This window comes from Mus musculus, chromosome 8 (genome assembly GCF_000001635.26).
Source record: "Mus musculus strain C57BL/6J chromosome 8, GRCm38.p6 C57BL/6J".
Lineage (NCBI taxonomy): Eukaryota > Metazoa > Chordata > Mammalia > Rodentia > Muridae > Mus > Mus musculus.
This window is the reverse complement of record NC_000074.6, coordinates 34,604,823-34,619,682: the sequence shown is the minus strand read 5'-3', so window position 1 is coordinate 34,619,682 and position 14,860 is coordinate 34,604,823. Positions and strand designations below refer to the sequence as shown.

Genomic DNA, 14,860 nt, shown 5'->3' with positions numbered 1-14,860 from the left:
TGTATTTGCTTGTACTGAATCAGACCTGGCCTTGACAGCTTCTTAGGGGAAGATGGAGTTACACCGTATTGCAAAGGGGGTAGGATTCTGACAGCAAAGCACTAAAGCACTGCAGGCAGGGGTTGGGGGGCATATGTATTCCCAAGGCAGAGTGGAGGGAATGTAAGACTGCACCGCCTGCATGGGGCTGCTTTATTAAAGCAGAAGGTGAGCGTTCAGATCTCAGCTTCCAGGTAAGTATAAACTAGGAAGGTGACGATCTGAGGTGTTATTTATAGGAACATTTGGTCAGCGAGCATTTGAGTGCATCCCCAAGACTGAGAAGATAAAAATATGTGCTAATGAGGATGGCTGTGGTGGCCGCAAAGGCACACTGTGTCTGTGACAGGAGAGTCCACATGGACTGGGCACGTCTAACGATGTTCAGCAGCTGTCTGACCCTGTGAGTGTGGAGGTAACTCATCAGAACCACAACACAGCAAAGGCAGAAGGACGTTCAACCTAGTAAGAGATAACGCAAAAAAAAAATTAATTAGTTAATGGGGATTATTGAGGTAAGTTTACGTTTTGTAAGTGTCATCTCAAAAAAAAAAAAAACCAGTTTAAAATCCAACTTCTTTAAACAAGATATAACGCTTCCGGAGGAAGATAAAACTGCTAAGAGCTTTTCCTGCCTATATAAAGCGTGCAAGTCTGTTGTCTGGACACGTTACTCTGTATTTGAGCAAGTTCAAGTGATCATTCCATGTTGGACTGTCCTACCTAGAAGGTAGCTACATTTTCTTTCTTTGAAGGAGACAATCAGAATTACAACCAGACAACTTGAATTGTTCAGATATACCCATCTGGAGACCAGTGTACCCTTGGCAGACAGTTTCTTACATTTGTGCTACATTGGTAACTTATAGTATGGTTTCTGCCGTGTTTCTAAGCCCACGGCACTGTTCCAAGGCCACCAGAGCTGGCACTGTTACGTTCCCCCTCTCATTTCTAGACAGAAAACCAGCAGTGCTAAGAACTTATGTGATTGCCTGGGAACAAATGGGTAGGGAGCTCAGAGCTGAGATGCTGTGATTGTACGTAAGCCTTCTGATCAGCATGGTCTGACCCCCAGACTTGACTCTGAGCCCTATGCCTTACAAAACGTAAACAAACAGGCAAAACCCCCCAAACAGCCCCAAGTTTGGTTTTCTAGCATTAGTTCATTCAGTGCCCTTTGGTCTTGAGAGGCTGCCAACCTCTGAGCAGACTGTAGTCAAAGGCCAAGGCCTGACTCAGTTCCCCTGCATGGAAGTCTCAGGCAAGGAGCAAGCTACCCCATGAGCGAATTCTTATTTGCACAGAAGGGATTGGATTACAGGGTCATCTCGATGCCAGCCCATGCTTCCGGGCTCATTTGCATACAGAGAGAACTGTGTTCAGGTGTTTGCAAAGCCCAGTTGCCCGGTTCCTTGTTTTGTCATGCTTATTTATTTAATCCTTGCTGTAAAACTTGGATATGGGGGTGGAGCTAGGAGTCTGAGAAAATGGAAGGGATAGACAGGCCAGGGTGTTTCTTTGTAAGATACTTGAAAGCTGCCACTGTATTCCTGTGTATTCCTGAGAATGGACGAGAGGGAGGGAGGGAGGGAGGGAGGGAGGGAGGGAGGGAGGGAGGGAGGGAGGGAGAGAGAGAGAGAGAGAGAGAGAGAAAGAGAGAGAGAGATAGAGAGAGGAGCCTTAGCTATTTATCTTTGCAGGCGCTCCCCTCCCTGCCCCCAAGTCCAGCAGTTCAAATGAAACCGATTCATAGAAGACTCAGTAAAGACGTTGTTGTCTGCATCAAAGACCAAGAAACCTACAAACTTGACTGCTTGGCTTCTGCTAACTTCCATTCCTATTAGTGGTTTAGAGGTTTCAAAAAACAAAACAAGTCTTAGTTTGTTTAGACATACCAGTCATTCCAAAGACAGCCAAGGGCTGGGATCTCTACTGCTCTGAGCCCACCCCAGGGGAAGGATAAAAGTTATTCTATCTAGAAACAGAATTAGTAACAGGTTTATTTTCACATCAGGATTTTTTGCTCATAAACAAAACAAAACAAAACAAAACAAACAAAACAAAACAAAACCAAGAGGCTGTCAATCCTGCAAGATAGCTCAGAAGGTAAAGGTGCTTGTCTGTTCAAGAGTTCAGCTCCAGAAAACATGTAAAAATAGAAGCAGAGAGCTGACACAGCAATATGGTTCTGTGACCTACACACACACACACACACACACACACACACACACACACACACACACACACACACACACACACTTTAAAGAGGCTTTCAATTGTTTTAAATCCAGTGCCTACTCTTTAGGATTTGGGCATGTGGTACCTTCTTCTGCCATCTTGTAGATATGGCAGTGCCCAAAGGGGGCTTTGGAGTGTGGAATCCAGGGCGCTGAGATGCAAGATTCCAGAAATCTATATGCCTTCATTTCTTCCATTCACATTTGCCTAACCCCCCACCGTGACTCATCAGCTGAGAAAGCACCTCAACTTACCATGTCAATAAAGACTGTGGCCTTGTTTGCCAACACTCTGGTTTTCTCATCCCGTGACAGACCATCACTGGAAACCAACCATAAGGCCGGTTTTAGTATTACATGAAATAACACATGGCGAAGAACCTGGTCAGAGCCAGGCTCTGGGATCTGTCATCCCTTGGCCCTGCATTTAGAGTCAGACAAACTTGGAGTTCCTGTCTTCTATTTCCATCCTCTGTGACCCATTTGACTTGAGTTTCAGCTTCTCGCTTGAGTCCTACCTCCTCCTGGAGTCTTCTCTAGATGTCTGCCTTAAGAGCCCACATGCACTTTTGGGTTATCTTAGCATCTCAGTAACATAGTCCTGGTGGTCCCTGACCCGAGAATGAACACGCCTCTGTCCACTGGGGACTCTGGGCAAGTTACTTTACATCGAAGAAAGACTCAGTAGAGGATCTTTGAGTACACATTAGAAGAGCTAAGATACTTAGGGTTGTGTGTGTGCACGCAGAAATAAGTGATGGAGGTCAGAAAGGAGTGTCTAGCTTAACTGTGTCAGTAGGGCTGGAACTGGCTTTTGGTATCTGTAGATCCAGCTCCTATAGATTCTACCAACTCTGGGTCAGGCACTATAGAGTTCATACAATGGTAGGATCTGTGCAGACAGGTACACACCTTTATTTTTTGTCATCATCCCCTACGTAATACAGTAAAATAACTATTTTTTATTGGTTATTTTATTTATTTACATTTCAAATGTTGCCCTCCTTCTCCATTTCCCCTCAGCAACCCCCCTATCCCATCCCTCCTCCCCTCTCTATGAAGATGCTCTTCCCCCATTTTCTGCCTCACCATTCTAGCATCCCCCTATGCTGGGGCATCGAGCCTCCATAGGAGCAAACGCCTCCCCTCCCACTGATGCCAGATAAGACCATCCTCTGCTACATATGTAGCTGGAGCCATGGGTCCCTCCGTGTGCTCTCTTTGGTTGGTGGTTTAGTTCCTGGGAGCTTTGAGGTGTCTGGTTGGTTGATATTGTTATTCTTCCTGTGAGGTTGCACATCCCCTTCAGCTTCTTCAGTCCTTACCCTAACTCCTCCATTGGGTTCCCTGGGCTCAGTTCGATGGTTGGCTGTGAGTATCTGCATCTGTTTTTGTCAGATGCTGGCAGAGCCTCTCAGGGGACAGCTGTATGAGGCTCCAGTCAGCAAGCACTTCTTGGCATCAGCAATACTACTGGGGTTTGGTGTCTGCAGGTGGGATGGATCCCTAGGTGGGGCAGTCTCAGAATGGCCTTTCCTTCAGTCTCTGCTCTATTCTTTTTTTTTGTCTCTGCATTTCCTTTAGATAGGAACAATTCTGGGTTAAACTTCTTGACATGGGTGGGTGGACCTATTCTTTAACTGGGGGGGGGGCATACCTATCTACTGGAGATGGTCTCTACAGGTTCTGTCTCCCCAGTATAATAACTATTTACAAAGGATTATTTTGTATTAGGTATTGTGAGTAATCTAGAGATGATTTAAAGTATATGGAGGAAGTGTGTAGGCTCTGTGAAAATGCATGCCATTATATACAAAGGACTAAAACATCTGGGATTTGGGTATCTGTGGGATGTCCTGGAATCAATCTCCCTCCCCCACTTCCACCCTCTATACCAATACCAAGGCACGATTGTATGTCTGCTGGGAACCAGCCTAGTTATAGCAATTCGAGCTGGAGGGATACAGATCTTACAAGCAGTACTAGGATGGTATATTTGGACCTACAGTAAGATGGGTTCTGGAGAGACCTACCGCTGGCCAGTGAGACGGGGGGGGGGGTGTTTAGAGCTCTTTGGGAGAACAGCAAGCCAAGGATCACTCCCAGGGGTGAAAGGCATTCACAGGTGAGGAGATGACCAGACAGCAGAGTCCCCAAGTTCCTCATGTTCGGCAGCTGATTGCCCTGTGAGCAACAGCATATCCACAGGCTGGGGAGGCCCTGTGGAGTCTGTGGCTTCCTGTTCAGTGCAGAGGGCCAGGTGAGAGCAGCACTGGGGAGCTGCAGCTCTGTTACCTGCTGCATCTTGGGCTGCAGTTGCTGGGATATTGAAAAAAAAGGGGAAAAGAGGATTTAATATTTATTAAAGCTTTCGATACTGTCATACTCTGCTCCTCCTGGTCAAGGCTGTGCCCTCACCCCCCGGCTTGCTCTATTTAGGATTGGGATGGTTTGCTACAAATGGGAATTGCAGTAAGAGGTTGACTCCAGCTTGTTTTGAGAAACACTAATAGCAATAACACATGGCCTGCAAGTGTGTAAAGAGAGTTTTCAGTCAAAATGCTAAACGCTAAAGCTAAGGAGATAGCTATGTGTGTCGATTAGTCAGCTCGGCCACATTTGCATGTGGCTTCTAAAAGGAATCCACACCTCTTTGAGTTATTAAACCCAGTCACACTGACATCAGAAATAATGATGAGGATTTCACAGATGTTTGAAAAATGCCAAGAATGTTGTTTGATTTCGTCTTTTCTCCTTACTCCTTTCCTGACTTTTTTTTTTCCTTTTCCTTTCTGAATGTTAACTGCATATAGGTGCTATAGCCACACTTCCAGAAAAGTCACAGGGCTTTGATGCTGCCTTGCTCCCTTGCTAGCCATGGAGCTTGCTATGACACGTGCCCGAGCCCTCTAGCTAGTGTCTGTCAGCACACAGTCTTGGCTCCTGGCTTAGAGAGGACTCATGGTTGAGCCATGGAGAATGGCAGTTCCTACTTGGCGGTGGCAAGGATGTGCTCCAAGGACTGCCAGCTGCTTGACATGTCCATCCAGCCGTAAAGCAAATGCCCGACACTGTCCTTAGTACAAAGCGTTTCCTCTTGCCCCACAAAGTAATCCCAGCTGAGTTCCCTTTTCTGCAGACCCTTTAAATGCGATTGGCAGGGAGAAAGCTACGGCCCTGAGACCATGTCCTTTGCCTTTAATGCTATTATCACGTACATGAGCACTGCCAGCTCCATTTCACTCCATGCCCCATGCTCCTGGCACACTGAGGACTTTAGTGTGATCTGCTGGGCTGAAGTGGCTCTTATGTGGTTGGCAGGATCCTTCCGGCTACTACAAAGGCTGCCAATGCCCCTGGCTGTGGCTTGAGATACCCTTTTGTTCCTAGGTACTTGGCCCGGAAAAACAGTTGTGTTTTCAACGGCTTATCATGTACAATGTGTTCTCATCTCTCTATAACCTGAGAAGTCATGGCGATCTCCCTTGCCTGAAGCTGTCCTTTCTAGTAGTGCCTGTATGGGGCTCACAGGGTGGGGTGGGGGGCACCATCAACAAACAGCTTCAGTGGATGGACAAGTACAGCAATTCTCTGGGCCATTTTAAAGATCCAGTGGGCCTCTGGTGAGGCTCAATGGTGAACTTTCTAGTGTGTGTGAGGCCCTGTATTCAACCCCCAACGCTTCCCTAAATAAACAATAAGCAGTCCGTGTCGCTAAATCTTATTACATAGAAGTTGCATTGAAACTGTAAGTCACAGACTAGAGACCTTTTTTGCTGGTCCATCCTAGAGATGATTGTTTGAAGGTTGGATGGAACAGAACCATGGGGCAGAGCACTGGTGGTGGGGAAAAATTTGGAGGCACTGTTAAGCTGTCAGCTCTTTAGAGTGGCTGCTGCATGCAGGTATTGAACCTTACGCGACTATGACACTTTAGACAGACTCTTTCACTCCATCTGCATGACAGGCACAGAAGGCAGAAACGTTGCTTTACCTCAATGGTGAGGATGTTGAGGACACCTGCTTGTGGTTGTATAGCTAGCAGATGGTAGAGCCAAAGTTAGAAGTTACATAAAGTCCCCACAGTTCCCGTCATCCAATGCGGGCCAGCCACTTGGGCTCAGGAAGAGATCAGGATGAGTCAGGCCCTCTGGGACTCCTGACTGTGAAGTCTTTGGGGGAATGATCTGAGTCATGAGGATCACAGGATGCCTTCCTTACCTTTGGGAACCATCAAACATTTGCAGAATAACTTTCCACCCCCTCTTTCATTTGTCTCTGACTCAAACTCGCCCAGTGATTCTCAGCCTGTCTCTAACGAGAAGCATCTCTCTGAGGAGACGAAGATTAGTCTAGAACCCAGGGCATCTGATTGCTGATCTGCACCTCTCATCTGTTTATCAGAGAAAATAGCATTGTCATTAAGCATTGTGCAGAATACTTGCTGGAAGCTCCCGAGTTAACAATGTTATATGACTGATTTACATTTGTGTGTCCAGTATACAGAACAGCAAGGGTCTTGTTGCAGAGATAATCCATAGCTTTGGACCAAGGTATGTTGGTATTTGTAATTTATCTATGAATCAATGAGCCCCACTGTCCTGGCTTCAGAGTCTTTTTTTTTTCTTTTTAAATTGAAAATAACATATTTTTTATACAATATATTCTGATCGTGGCTTCCTCTCCCCCTTATTCCTCCCAGATCCTCCCCACCTCCCCACCCACTCAACTCTTTGCCTTCCCTCTGGCTCTTCAGAGTGATTCTTAATGGCTCATCTTCCTCCTCCTTCTCCCCTCTTCCTCCCACTTCCTATTGTGTAGCTGTTAAGAATTAGAATCGTTTGAAATGCTTCTGAGGTAGGAGCCTCTTTGTCAAAGACAATCTCAGGCAGACTGCTGATATGGCAGGCGGTTTTGAGCAAATTACACAGCAGGTAGTTTATGCCATCAGCAGCTAATGTAAAAGAATCTAGTCTTTTCCTCCTGTGCCTGGATTCTCCTTCAGTTGCCCAGGGTATGCATGAAGAAGTTCACTCTGTGAAACTGCTGAATTGACCAGAAGGTTGCTGTGGTGGTTTGAATATGCTTGGCCCTCTTAGGAGGTGTGGCCTTGTTAGAGGAAGTGCATCACTGTGGGTGTGGGCTTTGAGATCCTATGCTAAAGCTTTACCCAGAATGGAAGAGACCCTCCTCCTGGCTGCCTGCAGAAGACAGTCTCCTCTTGTTCAGATCAAGATGTAGAACTCTTGCCTCCTCCAGTACCATATCTGTCTGCACACTACTGTGCTTCCTGCCATGATGATAATGGACTGAACCTCTGAAACTCTAAGCCAGCCCCAATTAAGTGTTCTCCTTTATAAGAGTTTCCTTGGTCATGGTGTCTCTTTACAGCAACGCAAACCCACCTAAGACATTTGCTTATTCTCCAACCTTATGCCAAGTGAGAAGGGATAAGAAAAGAACAGGGAAAGGAAGAATGGAGACACATGAATGAGAAGAGTGGGGGCCATACTGAGCCAGCACTCAGGGCAGGATTCTAAGATGTCCACAGTAGAAGCCACTCTAGCAAGTTTAAGCACTCAAATCTATGAAGAGTGTGTATAGCTAAGAGGGTAGTAAGGAAGGTTGGTGAGCATGCTTTAGACTAGACAGAGTTCCTAGGAAGGATTTCCAAAGCCATATAGCAGCACTGAGTGGCTGAGGGGGCTGGCCCCACCCCCATAGTGAAACAGTGACTGTGACACAATCATACTGCTTTTGGTGGATCTAGTGCTTTTAGATCAGGAAACCAATCAGAACATTATCACTGTACTGAGGGTGTAGAACCATGCCTCTATCTCCCCTGGTCCACATCACAAAAATGGGTGCCTTGCACTCTGTCTTGCTCCCACATAACTCAATTCATAACTAAATTCTGATACAAGTGCAGTTGAATGATGGATACTGAATAATTCACCTTAAATGGCACCTCACAGAAAGCTGGGCTGGTCCCTAACACAGCAGTGGTCAGAGGTGGGGTTTTGTGACTAGATTATGAGGTCACTGGCTTATGAATAGATTAATCTGTTGTATAGATTTATAGTCACCAGGCTGCTCTGTCCCCTCACACTCTCCTGAGCATGGAGTTGGGAGGTGGGAGGGTCAGCAGCTCAAACTTCTGAACCGGCAAGGCAGAATAAATCTCTCTTCCTTACGTTATGTCTCTCAGGCATTTGTGACAGTGATGCTAAGTCTGGCCCACTCCTCTTACTTCCAATTTCTTTGCTCTCAGTTATTACTTTTGCATTGGATAAAGTTCTTACCCAGTAAGTGTAGTAGTGAATCTTCATTGTCAACTGGATGTAGTATCACCTAGGCAACATGCCTGTGGGCATTTCTGTAAGTGTTTCCAGAGAGAGCTAAATGTGGGTGGTACCAACACATGGACTGGGGTGGGGGTGGGGGGTACTTGACAGACTAAAAAGGGTAAAGGACAAAGTATGGGCACCGTTTATCTCTATCTCCGTTCTGGCTATGGATATAATGTAACTACCTACTTAACTCTCTTGCCACCATGATTTCCACAAGATGACAGACTGGATCCCTTACATCCATGTGCCAAAATAAACCCTTTCTCCCTAAGTTGGCTTTGTCAGGCATTTTGTTGCAACAAGAAAAACTACTGATACTGTGGATGAGCTATATACTACATATTAAGCCTTTGATGGTCTTGTTTATACAAAGTCACACAGACATTGTCACCACGGAAGTATCTATTTTAAGAGATGCCCCACAGGATTCTCAGCATTCTGGATCTATTATTCTGCCTTCAATATGTAACAACCACCTCTTTATCAAGCTATTGTTTCATAACCACAAAGAGCCTAATGTAGCTAGTTGGCCTACTCAGCTTCTAGTTCAATGGGGCCATTATTTTGTCTACTGGGGGAATCATGACTTCTATAGCTTGGGAGCTTAAGGTCTCAGGAGCAGGAAGCAAATATTTTTCAAATAGGTCATCAGATGTAAGAGTTGGCCAGAATGTACTGCTTGGTTCTGTGGTTTGGCATTCTGGATGCAGGACAAACATCACAGTCTATCTGTTGATCATTTGATGCATCCTGCCTCCTACAGCCTTGCTTAATATTGTCTCCCAGGTAGCTTTGTCATTGGTTAGTGGTCATGTCCCTGTTCTAGGAAACCTTGTGTGAATCCTCTCATTCACTTCTTTTCCAAATCATCATTGCTTCCCTCAAACACCCTATTCATCTCTTTCCCCCTCTTCCATGTGTGTATACATATGTGTTTGCATGGTACATGTGTGTCTACACATGTGCATACAAATGTATGTGCCTATGAATGCATGTACAGAAGCTAGAAGTCAATATTAGGTATATTTTTAAGAATCACCTTCTTATTTTTTGAGATATGATTTCTCATTGAGCATGGAACTCATTGATTGACAAAACTGGCTAGTGAGCGAGCTCCCCAGATCCTTCTGTGTCTGCTTTCAGTACTGCTCTGGGATCACATTGGCTCTCAGATATAGCATGCAAAGCGCAGGGGCCACAAAAGGCAAGGGACAGTATAGAAGAGAGTAAAGTCTAGGCTGTGGCTAAGAATCTGGGGCTAAAAGAGTCATGGCTTCATTCTCAGAGCAGCATTTGTGAGCTCAATGAACTGAAGGCTTGTGGTCTGTGAGTCAACGAGCAGATAGAGGTGGAGACTTTCAGGGGTTGATACTAATGCTAAGAAGTAAATAATTATTACATAATCATAGGAACATAACTATCTCAGGGTCCTATTTGCAATGAATGGTAGAAATACCAAAGACTTGCCATCCTAGGCCCTTTGTGCTAAAATTTTCCCAGACGGGACAGGCCAGTAGAGAGGATAATTTGTATCGATCAGATATTATGATTATTTCATGCACAGAAGCCCTGACTTACTCATGTATATATGGGCTCTTTGAGAGCAGAGACCAAGCACTTACAGGCTTTGTAATTAATAGCTTCAACACCTAACTGAGTGATGGCCACACAGAGGGACCTCAACAAATAAGATCTTAATGGAGATGATCAAATGATTGTGCCTTCCATGTTAATCCTCACTATGGTCTCTTCTCTATTTTCATTGAAATATATTATTTCACAGATAGTTACATTTGCTATTATAATTGGGTGATGCCTTTGATCATGACTTGGTAAAAGGAAGAGGAGAAAACAAGAAGTGGTGCCCTCCCTGTTTCCTGGGATGATACAGTTTTAGATGGAGCCCTGATATAAGATATCAAACAAAAGCTTTAAATACTACATAGAAGTGAAGTCCTGCTGGTGCAATTTCCTGCCCTGGTCAAAGAGGAAGAAAGTTTTTGATGGAAGAAGGAAAGAATCCTAAATTCACGCTATCTACTTTTGACATTACTTACCTAGGCCTGTGAGCGCTTTCCAGGTTGCATCAAATGCATTTTCTTTTAAGTCCTGGACACCAAGCAAGGAGCTAGAGATGTAAAGATGGGCTGTATCCAAGACTCAGCCTTCCTATGACACAAAGGGAGGAGATTTGCATCTAATGAAATCATGACACTGTCAATCTCCTTGGAAATGGCCAATAATCATAAAACTCTAGACAAAAGATGGATCCTAGAGTAACACATAGGGACGCGCTACTCGACCAATAGTTACCTATCAAAGAAGCACCTGGACAGGAAGTATAAAGCCAAGAGCATAAGGAAACTCAGAGAGCCATGTGGGCAGGAAAGTAGCAACTTTGTCATGGAGCATCTAGGTTTTGTTAAAGGTCACAGAAGAAGTGGCCTTTAAGCAATGAATGGTTATTTGTTCGTTTGGTTGGTTGGTTGTTGTTGTTGTTGTTTAACAAATAGTGAGGGAAGTCTATTCAAAGACAGTAACAAATATTCCAACATTGATAGCATAGAGTACCATTCACACACCTTTATCATTTTGAAAAACAGAAAATAGCTCCTGACTAAGGGTGGATCATTGTAGAGAACTGGACTCACAGGCCCAAACACCTGCCATCAAAAAGCAGAGAACAGCAATCACAAGGGGGACCCTCAAAGTACAGGACATAGAGTATCATCATCCTACCATGGTGGTGGATGGGTGGGGCTGGGCTGAGATGGGAAGAACACAGAAGTTGAAAATATGTCACAATGCACAGAAGTTCTCTTGGGGCAGGCCAAGTGAGACTTCAAGAATACAGGATGCCTACTGTCCCATGCTCACGAACTCTGTCCCCTCGCTTGTTCTCTGTTCTTTGCTCAAGTGGTAGAGATCTAAGCAGCTCATTATAAAGAAGGGAAACGACATTAAGGCAGAGAGGGCAAAGTCAAACTCAAACTCATTGAACTTGGTGAGTCTCCTGAGCCTCCTTCCACCCCAAGCTTGCAGAAACTGCCTGAGACTCACTGTCTCAGCTTCTGCTTTCTGGGAATCCAATAAGGATCCTCTCTGTTATGGCCAGAAGATAAAAGACTCCAAGTGATAAGCAGGGACTATGGGGTAAAGCTGTCAAGGAAAGCTGCCTGCACAAGCAGCAGTGTGGATTCTCAAGAGAAGTCTGAAAGAAGCAGAGCTTAAGAAAACCCAGGCATTACTACTCACTGTCAGACTGGGCACAGACATGGTGATATTACTAATCCTAAGTGTTTGTATATACCATGTGTTGTACAAGAGACAACCTTTCCACAGGAACTTATGAGGTAGTCTGAAAGTAAGGCGTAAATATATGTGGAAGGAACTAGAGATCTGAGGGGGAGCCCACTGTAGAACAGTGATGTGAGCAGCAGGAGAACCCCTGTGATTTCCCAGTCCCTATTTTTAGATCCATTGTTCTATGACTCTGACAAGTATGCTAAGGTAAGAATTTTGTCATCTAAGCAGTTTTCTTCTCTCCCTCTGATTGCATGACATTAGGAACCAATTCCAAAGAACAGCCATTCTGCTAAAGATCGGTTTTGTACAATAACATGGACTATTCTTTAGCCTATTCATACACACAATTCAGGATATTGGCTGGCACATTCTGGGGTCCATGTACACATACTGTTCAGGATACTGACTGGCACATATGTGGCATACACACACACAATGTTCAGGATATTGATTGGCACATTTAAGGAGCACATTGCTACTCCTTTTTAAAACTCTTAAGGTTATTCCTAAATCTTAATATTTGAACATTTAAAGTACTTTCAAACAAGCAACTTGGTATTTTCTTGAAACTCATTTTTGTAGAATTAATTTATCTTGGGGGGGGGTGATTTTGGAGATCAGTACTCTATTACCAAGCTGTATCATTAGCCTTCTAAGTAATAGTTTCATTAAAAGACTCTTAGAAAAACAATGTAAAGGGGAAAGGGTTAATTTCAACTCACAGTTCTAGATACTGGTCATAACAGCAGGAAACTCAAGGCAGCAGCAACTTGAAGCGGGTGGTCACATTTCATCCCCAACAGAGAGTGTGTTTGGCTCCTTCCTTCCGTTTATCCAGTCCAGGACTCCAAGCCCAGGGAATGGTGCCGCCCACTTTAGGCACTTAACCCAATTCTTACAGGACGGCCAGAGTCTTGTTGCCATTTGATGATAAATTTGTCAAGCGAATAATTTCAACTAGCCATCATATTTTTATTGACAGCTCTATATATTATCAACTAGTCATCATACTTTTATTGACACTTCTATATATTAAAGTGTAATGGCTCTCTTCCCCACTGCTTTCCTTTCCCTCTCTGTTTTGTTAAAAAATTATTATTATTATTAAAATTTTAGCTCCTTATTTGCTATTAGTCTTATTAGTTTTTCTCCTATCTGAATATTTGGGGATTTTAGGATTCTGACAGATGGGCTTTCTAAAGCTCTAGCATCCCCACGTCTCAACTCTTAGTGCTTCTATGCTCTGTACTCAGCCACTCCCTTCCATGTCATATTCCAGATCAAACAAGGCACCAATAACTGCGACACTTCTGTATCTCTATCTTTTCCTTCTTGCCTTCTCTTCATTTCCTGTCCCTTCTTTTTCTTTCTCCTTTTTACTTTGAGAGAGGGTCTTTCCTGTACAGGTCAGGCTGGCATCAAGTTCATCCTTCTCCCTCAGCTTCTTTAATGCTGACATGACAGGTGTGTGCCAGCGCACCAAAGTTCCTCTACAGTTCAAGTTTCAAAACCTCAGATCACCACTCCTGTTTTTCCAGTTCAGTCACTCCAGGAGCCTGAATCCTAGAGTTCATTCATGGCCTACTGAACTCTCCCATTACTTTATTCTGTCACTTTTTCCTTGTTCCCACCCTCTCTGTCCCTTTCCCTCCATATTTGTTTTATATTCCCACGTTGGGTAGACCTGATGGCTTAATGAGTAAAGGTACTTCCTAATAAGCCTGGCTGTCTGAATTTGATCCACAGAGCACACATAGGGAAACAGAGAAGTGACCCCTGCAAGTTGTTCTCTGACTTCTACAAGTGTGCCTCCCACCAATAAATAACATAACATAACATAACATAACATAACATAACATAACATAACATAACATAACATAGCATAAGAAAAGTGATATCCCATGGCTGATCTTTATGATTACTTCTTTGCAAAAACTCTTCAGCTCCTCTGGGATCTCTTTGACATAGTCTTTGTTCAACAAAGCCACTGCTCTGCTTAGACTTGCTTGCTTTCCCCACAAGCACTCGGAGCTACTTACTAGGATCCCTTTAAAGTCATACCTAAAGTTCAGTGGTGGTGGTGGTACACACCTTTAGTCCCAGCACTAGGGAGGCAGAGGCAGGAAGATCTCTGAGTTCAAGGCTAGCCTGGTTTACAGAGTGAGTTCCAGGACATCCAGTAGTACACAGAGAAACCATGTCCCCAAAACCAACTGACCAAGCAACCCACCAACCAACCAACCAACCAACCAACCAACCAACCAACCAACCAACCAGACAAACAAAAAGTCATACCTAAAAACCCTTATCTAGGTCTTCATCCCTGAAACAAGTCACAGCACACCCCAGGCATTCCCACAACCCTAACCAATAAGTTGCCAGCTTCTCTTCTTTCTTCCCATGTTCCTGTCTGCTCATCTCAGCTGATGACCTTGTTTCTTACTATACTTAGACTCCTTGAGGAGTAGAAGAGCTGAGGTCTTATGACCTACTGCCTCCACCTGGGGCCCCTCTTCACATCTGCTCTTGCATTCGCTGCCTCCGGGGATCAGGCTGCCTCTGAGTCCTCTCTACCTCACTTGGTTAGCCTATTGACCAGATGTTAAGCTCCTTTCTGTTTTTAGAGGCCATTGTTCAAGAACTTTTCCATACCAACATTTTCCATTTTACAAGCAAGTCACCAAAACCTTCTAACTCCACTTTCCCCAGCAGTTTGTGCTCTGGTTTTTGCCCCCTCTTGAAAGAGAATGTCTTGAAAAACTTGATTATATCCCCTGCACTCTCTGTAACTTCCCTTCTCTGAAACTCTTTTTAAACAAGCTCCATGCTCAGTCCCCATCTCACAGGGACCATGTTGAAGCCAAAACACTGTGCCTATAAAGGGACACTAACTACTGCTTCTCATCTTAGTTGAGCTTGTCAACATTA

The 14,860-nt window shown here is 44.4% G+C and overlaps 2 long non-coding RNA genes across 5 annotated transcripts in view; one reads left to right on the top strand and one right to left on the bottom strand.

The window, feature by feature from the left end:
* The window catches only part of B930018H19Rik (RIKEN cDNA B930018H19 gene), a 50,897-nt gene that overhangs the window by 20,634 nt on the left and 15,403 nt on the right, over window positions 1–14,860 (top strand). The gene's annotated exons all lie outside the window — the stretch shown is intronic.
* Gm34096 lies at window positions 164–12,979 on the bottom strand. 4 transcript variants are annotated; one of them, XR_378874.3, is made up of 4 exons: window positions 11,209–11,528; window positions 10,684–10,795; window positions 4,310–4,595; window positions 164–501 (listed from the first exon to the last, which is right to left on the bottom strand). It is a non-coding gene; the product is annotated as a predicted gene, 34096 (long non-coding RNA). The 4 variants fall into 4 exon arrangements; XR_001778547.2 differs by lacking the exons at window positions 4,310–4,595; window positions 11,209–11,528 and adding an exon at window positions 12,655–12,979; XR_378876.3 differs by lacking the exon at window positions 4,310–4,595.